Here is a 14,487-nt window from a genome sequence, read left to right as displayed (position 1 = left end):
TGTGTCTAAAGCAGAAGCTGCACAATATGATGTTCACCATTTCATCTTGCTTAATAGCAGCTTTGCAGGAGAAAGTACACTGAATTGAGAGACTCTCCTTGGCTGAAAAGACTGCAATTACCACTAGAGAGGTGTTTGGAAAGTCAAAGAGAAGCTTCACCTTGACACGTGACAACAGTGTGCGTTATAACAGGCTCCAGGAGCAATCAGTTGAATCCTTCATGGTACCAACACACTGAAAGTGTCACAATACCAGAGACTCTGTGTGGAGCTGTGGGGCATAGGAGTACTCAGAGCAGAAGTTCAGGAATTCTGTATTTCCCAGCTAATCTCCTCTCAATGGGAAGCCAAACCTCCACCCCATGCTGAAAGATGCAGTGCAGGCTGGTGATAACGGCACTGGGACCACTCTCCTGCTATACAGCCCACCTCAATCTCTCCCCTCATCTCTTAGTCAGGAGATCTAGGACCAATGTACCTACACAACATCTCTTTAGAACCTGCGTTAGAATCATGGAATCATAGAATTTGTTTTGGTTGAAAGAGACCCTTAAGAGCATAGATTCCAGTCTTTAACCTAACACTGCCACTAAACCATATTCCTCAGCACCACATCTAAGTCCCTCCAGGAATGAGGATTCCACCACTTCCCTGAGCAGAGCCACCAGTTACCAGAAGACAAAAAGAAGCCTGCCTCAAATCTATCTCATTCACTTTCCTGGTGCTGATGTGTTCCAAAGAGCTGTGACAGCACCCAGACCTCATCCCCTGGTAACATCTGGCACTGCATGCAGGCAGAATCACGTCTCATTGCAATCGTGGTGATCTTAATTAGTACTCCTTGTAACAACAGAAGTCAGCCTACGTACCAGGAAAAGTAAGTGGAAGCAAACAAATCCAGCTGGGTATTAGTATGCTCCATGGAAGTGGTTCTGGGGGGAAGGGGTGTGACCTCCAACTCAATGCAGCATTGCCTTGTCATGCACACCAGCTTGACCCTTCATTCACAGGCACACGGTAAGCTTGCCGAGAGCATTGGCTGATCTCCCTGCCCAGGTGACTCATGATGGAGCAGCAAAGCTTTGCTCCCACCAAAGTCTGGAGCGATGGAGCACTGGCATGAGTGCCCTGGAGAGGGGACCTCCATGGGACAAGGCAGCAGCTATGAAGTTCAAACAGAAGGTCATGCTTGTCTGCAAGGGAGGTACTGGGTTCAGTGTCTATCCAAAGAGAGTCACATTAAAACATATGCATGTTTTCTAGGTATACATTACACCGAAGACAAGATGGTTTTGTTTACTCTCAGACAAGAAAGTTTGAGGCCATTAAAGTGCATAAAGGCTCCAGTTTGTAAAGAGTGCCTGCAGATTTATGCTGTACAACAAGTGTTTGTAATTGCTCCTGGCATGTCAGCCATCGTACACTTCCATTAAAGGTTTATGTCCACTTTACTTTTTTAAAAAAATTTATTTCCTAGTTAATAAAATTAAATGTTGGAAAGCAAAAAAAAACCCAAAACAAACCAAAACATCTCAGTCCTGCCTGGACCAGTACAAGGTGGGATATTCAGGGCTGACACTAAAGCTGTCTTCAAAATCACCTACTGTTTGGAGAGCCATGCACTAAGATTTAGCTTCCTGCCTTTTCCCAGCTCAGACCAAACCTGTACTGTTGTTTTACTGCCTTGGGAGTGTGAATTTCAAATGGCCCTTAAGGGTGGAAAGTGATTTAAAAATATTTTTCTTAGAAACCCCAAAACACAAGCAGCATTTTTATGAGTGAAAATCTAGGAGTATGCGTCAACATTTGCAAACATATCTGAGGGATGCAAGGAACATAAATTCTGGGACTTTAGACTTGTCACGAGGCCAAATTCTTGTTTCCTTTACCCATATGAGTGGTGCTGCTCAAGTCAATGGCTTGAAACTGTTTCTGTAAATAAAATGAGTAAGACTTAGCCTGAAGTCAACACAAAATAATATGCACAATCTTTCTTCCCTTCAGGGAGAAGAAGCCAAGCATTCCTTGGCTTGACCTGTCCCCACACAGCCCATGAGGCAAGATTCACCATGCCTGGCTGCCAGAGTACTGGGTACCCTTATCCCTGCTTGTTGTGTGGCTTCTGCTTGCTTCCCTGCATCAGACTCTGCCCTTTCCCGATAGCTTTACTGGATGAGGAAGGCAGCACTGGGATCTTCTGCCTATTCCTGTTCTGGAAGTGGACCATTGACAAGAGGGGAGGGGACCAGAAGAGCAGTAATCTGCCTTTGCCTTTCTCTACATGTTCAGGTTAGGATTTGGGACAGTCAAGCCTTGGGACAGTCAAGCCTTTCCAGCACTAGTTTTGATTTTAGGTTAGATGTAAGGAAGAAATTCTTCACTGTGAAAGTGATGAGACACTAGAACAGCTCACCTAGAAAAGCTGTGGATGCCCCATCCCTGGAAGTGTTCAAGGACAGGTTGGATGGGACTTAGAGGAGTCTGGTCTAGTGGAAGGTGACCCTGCTCATGGCAGTGGGTTTGGAACTACATATCTTTAAGGTCCCTTCCAACACAAACTCTTCTGTGATTCCATGATTCTGACAATCCAGTTTGACCTTGCCCACTGCTGAAAGAGACTGAGTATGAATACATAGAATACATAGAATAAATCAGGTTGGAAGAGACCTTCAAGATCATCGCGTCCAACCCATCAACCAATCCAACCCACCTAAACAACTAACCCATAGCACCAAGCACCCCATCAAGTCTCATCCTGAACATCTCCAGCAATGGTGACTCCACCACCTCCCCGGGTAGCCCATTCCAATGGGCAATCACTCTCTCTGTATAGAATTTCTTCCTAACATCCAACCTAAACCTTCCCTGGTACAGCCTGAGACTGTGTCCTCTTGTTCTGGTACTGGCTGCCTAAGAGAAGAGACCAACATCCGCCTGTCTACAGCCTCCTTTCAGGTAGTTGCAGAGAGTAATAAGGTCACCCCTGAGTCTCCTCTTCTCCAGGCTAAGCAATCCCAGCTCCCTCAGCCTCTCCTCATAGGGCTTGTGTTCCAAACCCCTCACCAACTTCGTTGTCCTTCTCTGGACTCATTCCAGCAAGTCAACATCCTTCCTAAACTGAGGGGCCCAGAACTGGACACAGTGCTCGAGGTGTGGCCTAACCAGTGCAGTGTACAGGGCAGAATGACCTCCTTGCTCCTGCTGGCCACACTGTTCTTGATGCAGGCCAGGATGCCATTGGCCCTCCTGGCTGCCTGGGCACACTGCAGGCTCATGTTCAGCCTACCATAGACCAGTACCCCCAGGTGCTCAATAATGTGCTCAAGAAATTCAATAGAGCTTTCATAGGCTTTAAAGGCTCCCATAGAAAATTCATGCTGGTAATTACAGCCCTGATACACATTTCTGGAGAGAAAATGTTGTGCTTTTTCCCCCCTCCTCCCTTTCCAGTCTAGAGTCCAGAAGTGACTGCTATGTCTGCTACTTGCCTTCTACTGTAGCAGGTCATTTACTGGTCCTTTTTTTCTATGCTAATAAGATCTAATAAATTTAACACCACTGAAGAAACTCCAAAGACTTGAAGACCATTATTACAGATTTGGTATGTGCAGTGAAAGGCAAATTGTTTGCAGCTCTTATTGATCGGGAAAGGCTGAGTTAATGTAATTGCAGAATATAAAAGGAAGAAATATAATAATAATAAAAAAAAAAATTAATATACCAGTCACAGAATCTGAACTCAAAAAGCCAATAAAAGACATGTAATAAAGCACTCCAGGGAAATGAAATTCCTTCACAGTGAATATCAAGCTATTTACTGAAAAGTGCAAACACCAGCATGGGCGTTTAGTCCTCTCTACATAGCCTGTTTCACAAAATCAGTGACTGCAGCTGAAATGACATTTCAGTGATTGCAAATTGTCAGCAAGGTCTTCACCTGCCTTACCATGGAAGCAGCTCTTTGCAGTCTCACTCTGGGATGCAGAGTAAGGAACTGGAAAGAAGTTGGTCAAGGAAAATGCTGATTTCATCAGCCTGTGGTGAGGACAGCTAAAAATGGAACGTTTCATGGGGAGCTGGGGTCCAGTTACACAGTGACACAAGGTGTCCTACAGTGAAATGCCCAACTTAACAGTACCCTGTTGTGGGAATAGTGGTAAAATCAAGGTAAAAAATCAAGTGCTGGACCCCATAAAAATCATGACATTGACTAGAGAAACAGGAGACTAAACAGAAGTAATTCAATATATTCCCTTTTCATTTGTTCTATGACTGGTCTGGACTTTCTAGGGTTCAGATTTTCAAGTTTTGCTTCATTTCCATGAAGACTCATGCCAAAACTCAGATTAGTGACATGCTCAACCTTAGGCAATTCTTACCTTTGAGAAAGCAAGTCTGGTATGTTAAATACTGACTTGCAGCACAGGCAGAACCAGAGGTTTGTGGCAAATCAGCTAAAAGCAAGAAAACACCCTTACTCCCCAAGATGTGTGAAGATTAATGAACTTCAGTAACTGATAAATTTAAATCTATTTTTTAGCTGATATGTTTTGTTAGGTATGACATGAAGGGAAACTAAAGCCTTTCCTATTTTCCATAATGCCCTTTCTCCCAAAATCCTTGGGTAGCTGGATTTCAGCAACTGTTCTGGAGGACACTCCAGCCTCCCAGGTAGGCTGGGGCTGTAGGTATTATTAGAAAGAAAAAAGGAAAGCAAACCCCCTGCAAAGTGTCTGCTCACATTTTCTTCATGAAGAACAGGATTTTCTTGGCACTTTCACACCAGAGTGGGAAGCAAGCACATCCTTTTAATGTGTCCATCCAAAAAGACGTAAAATATAGATCCTTCATGGGCTATATATTTAAAAAAAGAAATGGTGCTTTTAAATGGGATGTCCAATATCTGGTGACTAATGGATGACAAAGAGGTTGTGGGGTACTTTATTAAATGTCCCTAGAGACAAATCAGTCGATTGCTACTCACCAAGTTGATTTACAATGATAAAGATTTCTATTTGTAGGAACTGCTCTGGCTTCAGTCACCTCCTCTTGCAGCTCAGGACACAGAGAGATAGAAAGCTTTGCTTTTTCCAGAGGAAAGAATTTTTCTCTGAGCTAGGACTGACTGTAATTTTCTGGTTATCATGACAAACATATCAGACTAATGAGCTGATGGCCCCAGAACTGCTGTGCTATCTAGGAAGGGAATGATGTGACCTCGAAGAATAATTGTGTCATACTTGGTAGCAGCTTCATTATTTTATTGGTACCGTTCCCTGTGCTGAAACCATTTGAAAAGGAAATAAAATGCTTCTCAGCACTTATCAGTTGTGAGAGGGAAGAATGAATGCACAGTTTCACCTGGACTGCCGCCAAGGGAAGAGAGTGGTGAAGCTGGTCTGGGGAATGCAAAGGAAATGCTCTGGAGTCACTGGCAAAGTGTCCTTGGAAGCTTGAGTCACTGACCACAGCATATCTCTGTCAGAGACCAGAAGCCCCAGATAAGCTAAGCAGAAATAACTTCTTGTTTCTGTGACACTGCTTGCTCTGTTTGAGATTTGCTTTCTCCTCACAGTTTTCAGTGGCATAACCTTCTTTAAGGCACTAATTTGCAGCCTGTGCTTAGGACACCAGCTCCTCTTTGTTGTGCCCTGTCCTGAACTCTCTTAAGAGGAGTGCTGCTCATTTACTGCATCAAGTCCTGTGGCCAGAACTCAGGCTAGACATGCTGTAAGTCAGTCTGCTTCCCTAAACCTGATATTGTTACCATTGTGAAGCTGGAGAGAGGCTGGGAGTATATTGAAGATAAATTTGTGATAATCAAGGTCAGAAATAAACAACAGATGAAAGAGATCAGGAGTACAGTTGCTGATTAGCCAAGCCCTGTTGTTCCACTGCCTTATGGTGAGCTAACAGCTAAGATTGCAGAGTGATGTAATTTGCTGATGCAACATCCAAGGTGGACAAAACAACTGTGCTTGGGGAAGGCTACATAAAGAGCAATTGCAGCTTCAAAAGAAAGTAGTTGCAACATGAAAGTTGTGATGAGCTTGAGAGAGTGTCAGAGTGACAGAAGGCCTGGGGTTTCCTAGAGGATGCCCACTGATAGGAATAACAAGGTCACGATGGATCTCAAGGATCCATCAATCACTGGAGCACAGACTGCAGGCAGGGCATAGCTGGAGTGACATAGCCACTGCCATAGTGCTGGCTGAGCCAGGCTGCTTGGGCTCTTGTGACTGTAAATGAAAGAAAATCATTACAGTGAGAGCTTGGAAATGTTCTGACATGACATAAGTGTGCTAGGACTCATCATGCCAGGTGTTGCACTGAAGTTTGTGAAGTAGCTGACTCATCCTGTCTTTGCCTTGAAGATGGCTAGCAGATTAGCAGGAGGAGATATTTGAAGGCCATGGCTTTATAGGATGAAGGTATCAATTCTCTGTCTTTTCATGGATAATCCTGTTACGGGATAACATGATTTTAGGGCAGTCCATTTTAAAGGACAATCTTTTCAGCCTTGTCTGACTGAAGTCTCTAAGTCCTTCATAAGTCCCGTCATACAAAGTAAATGGGGAAATCTTGACTTTTACAACCACTGAGCTGCATTTCAGCTGATTTCACTGACCCAATTCAACGTATTGACAGTCTCAATGTAACTCAGTTATGCAAATACACTGAAAGGGTCACTACCCAAAGAAGCTCACAGCCTGCCATGCTTGTATACTACTGTAACACATTTGAGTTCACACTAGCCAGAGCAGGACCTGCTCACACCACTGTGTTTATCTGTTGCTCTGCCTGCTGGTTTTACCTTGAAGGTGTCTTTATAGAGCAGCATTGTGTTATCATTGACATTTTAAATGTGGATAAAGTGAGGAACAGACTAAATGAGTTCTCCAGAGCCACTGTGAGAGGCAAGAACTGAACTCACATGAACCAGAGCAATGGTAAAAAAATGGCTTGTTTCCTCAGTGTGCCCTGCTTTCATATTCACCAAAAATTCCCAAGGAAAGCATTTATGGAAGAGAAGGTTTTACACTTCTAACTTCCTAGCCAGTCCCCAAGCACTCATTTTTGGATTTCTCTATGGAACATTAGCACACTAACAATAAAAACTGTTTCACTCTATGCCAAGAATTAACTAACTAAGGCCTTACAGGTCAGTGGGGTTTTCCAAAATCAGACTGTCATTTCCACTTGGTTTCCTCTCTGGAAATAAAGATTTGGTTCTTTAAATCCAGACAAATCCAGTTCTTTCCTCAGGAAGAGGAAATACTTCTGCAACTGACGCTGTACTTCAGTGATGGTATTTGTATTTACTGCAACAGCATTGAGGAGCTTGAGGAAAGGACCAGCAGGGAGAAAAGTGGCTTCGCAGCACTGAAACATTGCAAAATTAATGAATTAGTATATTTTCACATATTAAAAGGCAACAAAGGGCAAAGTAAAAGTTGTTTTTACTGAGATACATTTCCATGGTAGCTCAATATTGCTGTCCATTTTCACCTTCATCTTTCAGAATCCATTTTATGATTCCTTACAAAGTGTTCCTCCCACCATGAAAAAACCCAATCCTCTATCATTTCCTTTCATCTCTGGGAACAATTGGCTTGCTGTAGATTCTGCACTCCAGCAAAGCCAGAAAAATATGTATGCAGATGATTTTAACTCAATGCTAACACGTTCATGTCCTGTCTGGGGAATATCTCTGATATTCTCTGGAATAAAGTAGTAAGCGATTTTTTTTTTACCTCAGCTTATGTTTCAAACTATTCCCTTGTATTTAGATGTTCCTTCAGAGGAGAGACAGCTCATTTCCTTAAGAAATTATATCCATCCACCAAATGTTGTTTCTCACTGTATATAAGTAATAGGAGATTTCCTACTTTTTGCCCACTTCTACCCCATAGATTTAATATGTAAACTGGGAACATGAAGAATATATTGCTTGGCACAAGTCAGTGAGGTTTCACCTGTGAGAACACAGTATGAATTCAACCTTTGGCTGCTTGTACTAAACCACAGGGAGAATCTACACTTAAGTGATGTAAAGTTCATAGATTAGACATAAACCCACAAAACCAAATCCATGGAGGAACATTTAGGCTTCCAGAGCTTGCTGAGCTTGCTGACCTTCTGACTTCATCTTGCTTGAGTCAGTAGGGAAGGAAAGAGCTGTGTCCCAGGCAAACACAAAGGGAGCACCGTGGTCTCCCCTTGTTATGAGGAGCTCCCAGTATTTGGGGGGAGATGCCAAGGCACAAATCCCTTTCAAAGGACTGAGTGGGAAAGGAAAATATGATCTGTTTCATGAAGAAGTCAAAATGATTGATACTCTGGAAAGTGAGTGTGTGGAGCATACTTGTTCTCACGTTTTACAGTCAAACTTTCTCTTGTGTTCCAGAGTTGATATTTAAACTTCATGCACAAAGCACTCAATATTCCTTGCTGCTTTCTGCAGTGAATCCTCAGGATTAACTTCCATAACCTCAGCATATCACTGATCTCAGCACCACAACAGGTGAGTGAAATTTATACCACAGTTTGCCCTTTCAATTTCACACATTTCTCTGTGAACCTTAAGAGATAGGAGGATGTGATTTCTATTTGCTTGTCTTTTTTTTTTGTTTGTTTGTCTGGTTTTTTATTGGGGGGGAAGGGAGGGAGGGAACATGGGTTTGTTTCTGTCAATAAGTTTAGGTTCCAGATGATCTAGATCTTACACTATTGTTTTCCCTTTGTCAGAGGTCAGCTTGTATCTTACTTCATTTTAAATGTGAGGCAAGCTTTGTTGCTCTGAATGTGGAAACACAACTCCAGAAGAGCTCTGCTAGGAGCAGAGTGACAGCCAAAAGTTCTGATTAACTTCACCTCTTCTGCGGCCTTCTGCAATGAACACAAATGGCTGTGAAATCTTTTCCACCAGGCTAGTGGAGGAAGGAGAAGAGTTGGCTGTAACTTTGAGAATTATTATTCCTATAAACCCTTTCACACACTTATCACTTGGGACAAGCGAAGAGCCAAAGACATGCCAAGCAATTACACAGCTACATAGGTCTGTGCACAAGATATTCCGCTTCACATTGGCTGTAATTTGTGCTCACCATGTTGGCACTAGCTCCACCTGTGTCAGATGGCAGCAGAGGAAACAACTTTTCTGGGAGACTGAATCCATCTCAGCTGTGGCCAAGCCACATTCTTGTTTTTGGAAAGTCTGATCAGGAACAGCAGCACCTTTCATTCTGAAGTGGAAAATACACTTATGAAACTCAGATTCCTTAGCTGCTGATTTTCACCTTGCTCCTCACATTCCCAAGCAGTATCAAGATGCTCAGAGCATGTTGATGACACCAATGCACCATAGCTTCCAGGGGATTTATGAGATAATGTTCAGTCCTAGTTCCGACCTTAGCCAGTTCTTTGTTCCTTGGTGAGGAATTATTTCTTAAAAAGGTTTTTATTTTCCCTCATTACTCACTCGAGTTGAGAGAAACCAGATTAATCTGTTTCTTGGTTTAGCTACAAAGACAGAAGATCCACCTTTCTCAAATCACTGTTTTCAGTGTTCATGACACAATGGATCTTGGCAGAGTGGGAAGAGAAGTCAAGATTGTCATCCTGCTTTTACACATTTGCTGATACTTAAAAGACTACAAAATGGGTGGTGTGGTCATGGGAGTGAGTCTTGGCTTTGTACAGGCCAGGGTTTAATATTGAACAGATCAATTAACCACTTTCTCTCTGTTGGTAGACTGAAGGCTGCTGTCCCTCTCGAAGCAGAAGTAGCTCACTTATTTTTCCCAATATATTTTGAAGTTTTCCTTCCTTCAGTATTATAGGGACACAAAGCCTTCTGTTGCCATAAAAATGACCACAGAAAAGGACACAGGAAGACAGGTGGACCTGTCCTCATGGGTTCCTGAAGTCTGAAAAATGCAATGCTGACTACTAGAGAGGTAAGGATTTGTTGGAACACCTTGATTTTGACAAAAGATTTTTTACCAATGAGAAAGACAGTCTGTTATGTTGGTGTAAATCATGTGTTGACTTGACTCACCAGAAACCATGAGACCAGGTCAGAAGTGCTAAAGATGTCTCAATTTCTTTGAGAAGCATTTCTGTCCAGCTGCAGTAGCTGCCTGCTGTCCGCAGTGCTAAAAGATACAAGGGATTTTGAAGAGCATCTCTATCCTCCCAAAGACTTCCCTATTGTTCTATTAGCTGCACACGGGCAGGACAGAAAAGCTCCCCTCACTTTATCTGCAATATGTCCAAAGACTGTAACTCCTGTACATGGATTCCAATCTTGGACTCTTCTAGCTGTGCCCTTGAAAATCAAGTCTCCTGTTGGATGTGGCTGCACAGACTTGGAGCAGCACAAACACGGCTATTCTAAGAATTCGTTATTGTAACCATGTTGTCCCACAGGACTAGTTTGGCACAGCACTGTAGCTGCATTCTGCTATTTGCTTGCCCCAAGAGGACACAGAGTTCAGAATCACTTCTCCCTCTCCCAGTAATACCACGTTTTGAGCTGCTGCTTCTGCGTGTATCTGCCAATTGCTGCAGGTGCTGAAAACAAAGGTGAAAGCACCCATATGGTGCTTTTGGGTCACAAAACCAACTCCTAGAATCAAAAGCCCAAAAGGACCTGTTTGTTTTTTGTTTGTTTTTTTTTTTTTTTTTTCTTTCATAGGAAAACCTAACAGGGAATCTATGGAGTTACATCCAAGTGCCAAGGCCTATGAAAGGATTTATTGTGAATGTCTTTTACAAGATTCCTTCCTTATTGGAGATAGGTCCATCGGGATTCCACTTCATGATATTGCTAATCCCATCTATTCAAAATTTATGATGCACAGTCCCTAGAATACCAAGATGACTTTAAAACCACAGTGTAGATTAGGGGCTTGCTGGTTTTATTTTAATTTCTTTTTGTAAGGTTTCAGAAAGCAAGCATTTACTGTTCTCACAGGCTTTCTTTTGCAAACAGGAAAACTGGAAATTCACTTTAATTTGTATGATGTATTGTGTTTGTGAAAATGCTCACTAATGCCCTTGAAGAGATCTGTGGGCTGGAGTCAGTCATGCCAAGACTCAGGATCAGATGATAAAGTAATTTTATATAAAGTATATGTGGATGCAAGTGTGTGTTCATGTGCACACTTTTCCTGCCTGCTCCTTCAGTCATTGGTTTAGGAATTAGAATTAGTTAGGAAATACCGTTTCCTTTCCACACACCAAAACCGTACCCACAAATACAGTTTTGCTCATGTTTTAAAATTTTTCTGGTATCCTAGTTTGTAAATTCCCAAACCTGGAGATTATTCTGCAGTTCCCTGTTGCATACAGATAGAAGAAGAGACAAGGGTGTAATCTAGCCACCCAAAATGTCCTGTCCTAGGAACAAATAGTTTTATTTCATACGTGCCAATCCCTCAGCTCCTGACGTTGTTACTGTTTACAGCGATAACACACACAGGGCTTCCAGACATGTACCTGACCGAGACAGAAAGGACAGGTCAGTGGGACATAAGCTTTCTGATTTAGGCAACTAAAAGCATATAGGGGAAGCTGTTGTTTTAAAATGTTCTGTTATGTTTTCCCCTATCCCTTCCCTGGATGAGTTTAATTTGGGGTGCTTAAGACAAAGTCCCAAACAACATAGAAGTTATGTGCTGCCTTCTATCAGATTAGTGAAAAAAACACATTTTTTTTTTAATTTGCAAGGTTGACTTCAAAAAACTATACATGTATTTGAAAACTAGCATTTTTTCCTCTCTTCTCTTTACCTTCTAATTAAAAGAAAAATACTTTCTTAGTGGAATAAGGTCTTGTTTTAGCTTGGAAGCACAGATTTATATCTTGTCTCTGTGGTACCTCCTGAGCACAGCAAGAATTACTTCACAGGACATTTCCAAACCAGCATTTTAGAAATATAAACCCCACACCAACCCTTCTGACAAATAATCCATTCGATCCCTGGGAATATCAGGAAAGACAGGAAAATAACATCAGTAATAGTAAAAGCAAGAGCTGCCGCTATTTATAGAGGAGATCTACAAAGCGCACGTTAAATGAAGCTCATTTAAACATGCTCTAGTTTAATTAGATTGAGTTTAGTTACCTAAAAAAATCCCAGCAGAACTTGTGGTGGGGCTTTGGCTGCTGCTCCCTGCTGTGAGCCCACCTGTTTCTGCCAGCCTTGCTGCCCTGGCACTTGAAAAATCCCTCTGCCGGTTCCCCAGGCTGGGGCAGGTCTTGGGGAAAGGTTTCCATGTTGCCTTGCCACAAGCTTTGGGGGAAAAAAGTTTTTTTCAGTGAAAAAATAGATTCATCCAAGATTTGCTGTGCTAAGAAAACAGAGAAACAAATAGTGCTATGCATCTAACTTTGCTCTGAACAGCGGTTTTCCAGGTAGGGAACAGACTTCTCACTCTACACAAAATCCATCAAAAAAAACTACACTGTTATAAGACAAACCCTCCCCTCAATAGAATAATCTTTTTTATATATATATATACATATATATATATATACACACACACACACACATACATACATACATATATAAAAACCACAAACAAAAAAGCCCATACAGGAACACAGCATGTATCAGGAAAAATGTCTCTGTGATTTGGGCTGTATATTTGGATGTGGGAAAAGTCTCCTCCTTGGAATAGTTTCTTTCCTGGGGAGTGCTCAAATCCTGACCCAAATCCCAAAGTAGCAGCGTTCGCAGGAAGCACCTTTGGAAATGCAGACTGGGCAGGGAGGAGGCTCCTGTGAGCTACAGAGTGTGAGTGACAGGGACTATTTCTATATAAACAAGCCCAGGATCAGCTGAAGCTGCTGCTCACTGGCAAAAGAAAATAAAGAGACAATTCAGAATCAAAGGTGAGTCAAAGAAAAAATATGTCCAATAAGAGGAGGCAGCCCAGACAATCAGTCAGATGCCAAAACATGTGACAGACCCAGAGGCAACTCCAAAACAACCAAACCAACTGCCTGTGGAGTCTGCCAAGGAGCCAGATGCTCCTGCTTAAAAATATCTTCCACTGCCTTGGCATCTGCATTTTCTGCCTGCCGTCAAAAGAGGAGGGAGGGGAAAACCAGAGAGTGGAGCCAGAGTAGGGGCTTGGGGGGCAGCAGCTAATAATATTTTTGCCATTTTAATTCTAAGTACTTTGGATTCTTCATTTGCAGCTTGTCGTCATGTCAGTGGAGAGCAAAACAAAACCCCAGCCTGGCATAGGCTGGGAAAGAAAAAACAGGCAAAACCCTCTGTGCAGCAAAAGCGATGAGGAAGATCTAGTAATTCCACATTGCTCTGGGTGGCACGTTATAGTTAAGGTGATAAAAAGCTCTAAGCTGCTGGAGTTGGCAGTTACTACCCAAGGAAGAGGCTTTGCGCCTGTAGCCAGATGCCTGGCTGGTTGCAGAAGGGCCCTGGAGATGGAGCTGGGCACAGGATACTCCACTGTGTACACACCCAGTGTGTCCCTGGGGTGCCTCAAGCTGTGCAGTGGGGATAAATGCAGAATGACTTGTACTGAATGAAAGCATTGATGCTATTAATCCTAGGTTTCAGTTCAGAGAGGCTATGGCTGCTCAACAGAGGCTTAAACCACACTTTTGCAATATTAACATTTGTAAAATTAATATTTGTAATTGACTCGGTGAAGATGCAGAATCTTTGGTACTGTAGTTGTTGATTAAAAACCATTAAGTAAAATATGCATTCTGAAAATATTCAGTAGGAAAAGGTCAAAGAAAAGAAGTCAAAGAAGGAGAGAATTTGTACAATTACTGTTACAGAACAAACTGCAAAACGCAGAAAACATTGTCACGTGTCATTTGTCGTGAATGTCTTTATCTCTTGTATGAAAGTTTTTGTCAGTGAATATACTCCTTAGAAATTAAACTGTAAAACTGGTTTGTATTTCTTGATTCTTTGAGCGAGAATCATTAGAAATCCCATGTGTGGCCTGCCCCTCTGTCACTGAAATGATCTCATGGCCTCAGTTTCTACGTGCACAAAACATCCATGCTTCTGTGTCGGATGTGTCCCCCACTGCCCCGTCTTGAGCAAAGCCACCACTATTGGAACTGCAAGTACTGAATGAGACAGAGAATACAACACTCTCTGCTGAAGAGTGATTTTACCTGAAAAGAGTGTTTGTTTTTATAAGATAGAAATCAGAACTTGATCTTTCTTCTGAGCTGCCCAGATGGGGTTGTTAGTCAGGAGGGTATGGGGCACTAAGTGTATTCAGGACTGCCTCAATCAACACACTTCAAAGCAAGAAACTTGGTACTAAATGACAGGTGTATCAGAGCCCATCACTGTCTTTCAGGAAGCAAACAGCACTGAAGGTCAGTTCAAGCAGGGCTGGGGTAAAATTGTACCCCAATCCCAAGCTCTTATAAAGAACAGAAAGATCCTTTTGTGGTGCCTGACTTATTTTCCCGCTCGGACATGTG

General features: G+C 42.4%; 1 long non-coding RNA gene across 1 annotated transcript; it reads left to right on the top strand.

Annotated features, from left to right (window-relative positions):
- Positions 1-8,420: 8,420 nt before the first annotated feature.
- Positions 8,421-13,932, top strand: LOC137442278 (uncharacterized). Its single transcript, XR_010987620.1, has 3 exons — positions 8,421-8,524; positions 9,835-9,959; positions 13,210-13,932. It is a non-coding gene; the product is annotated as an uncharacterized lncRNA (long non-coding RNA).
- Positions 13,933-14,487: the final 555 nt, after the last annotated feature.

Source organism: Melanerpes formicivorus, unplaced genomic scaffold, assembly GCF_026170545.1.
Source record: "Melanerpes formicivorus ecotype bairdi unplaced genomic scaffold, bMelFor1.0.p_v2 SCAF_7, whole genome shotgun sequence".
Lineage (NCBI taxonomy): Eukaryota > Metazoa > Chordata > Aves > Piciformes > Picidae > Melanerpes > Melanerpes formicivorus.
Note: the sequence above shows the minus strand (reverse complement) of the source record. Positions and strands in the feature narration are given on the sequence as shown.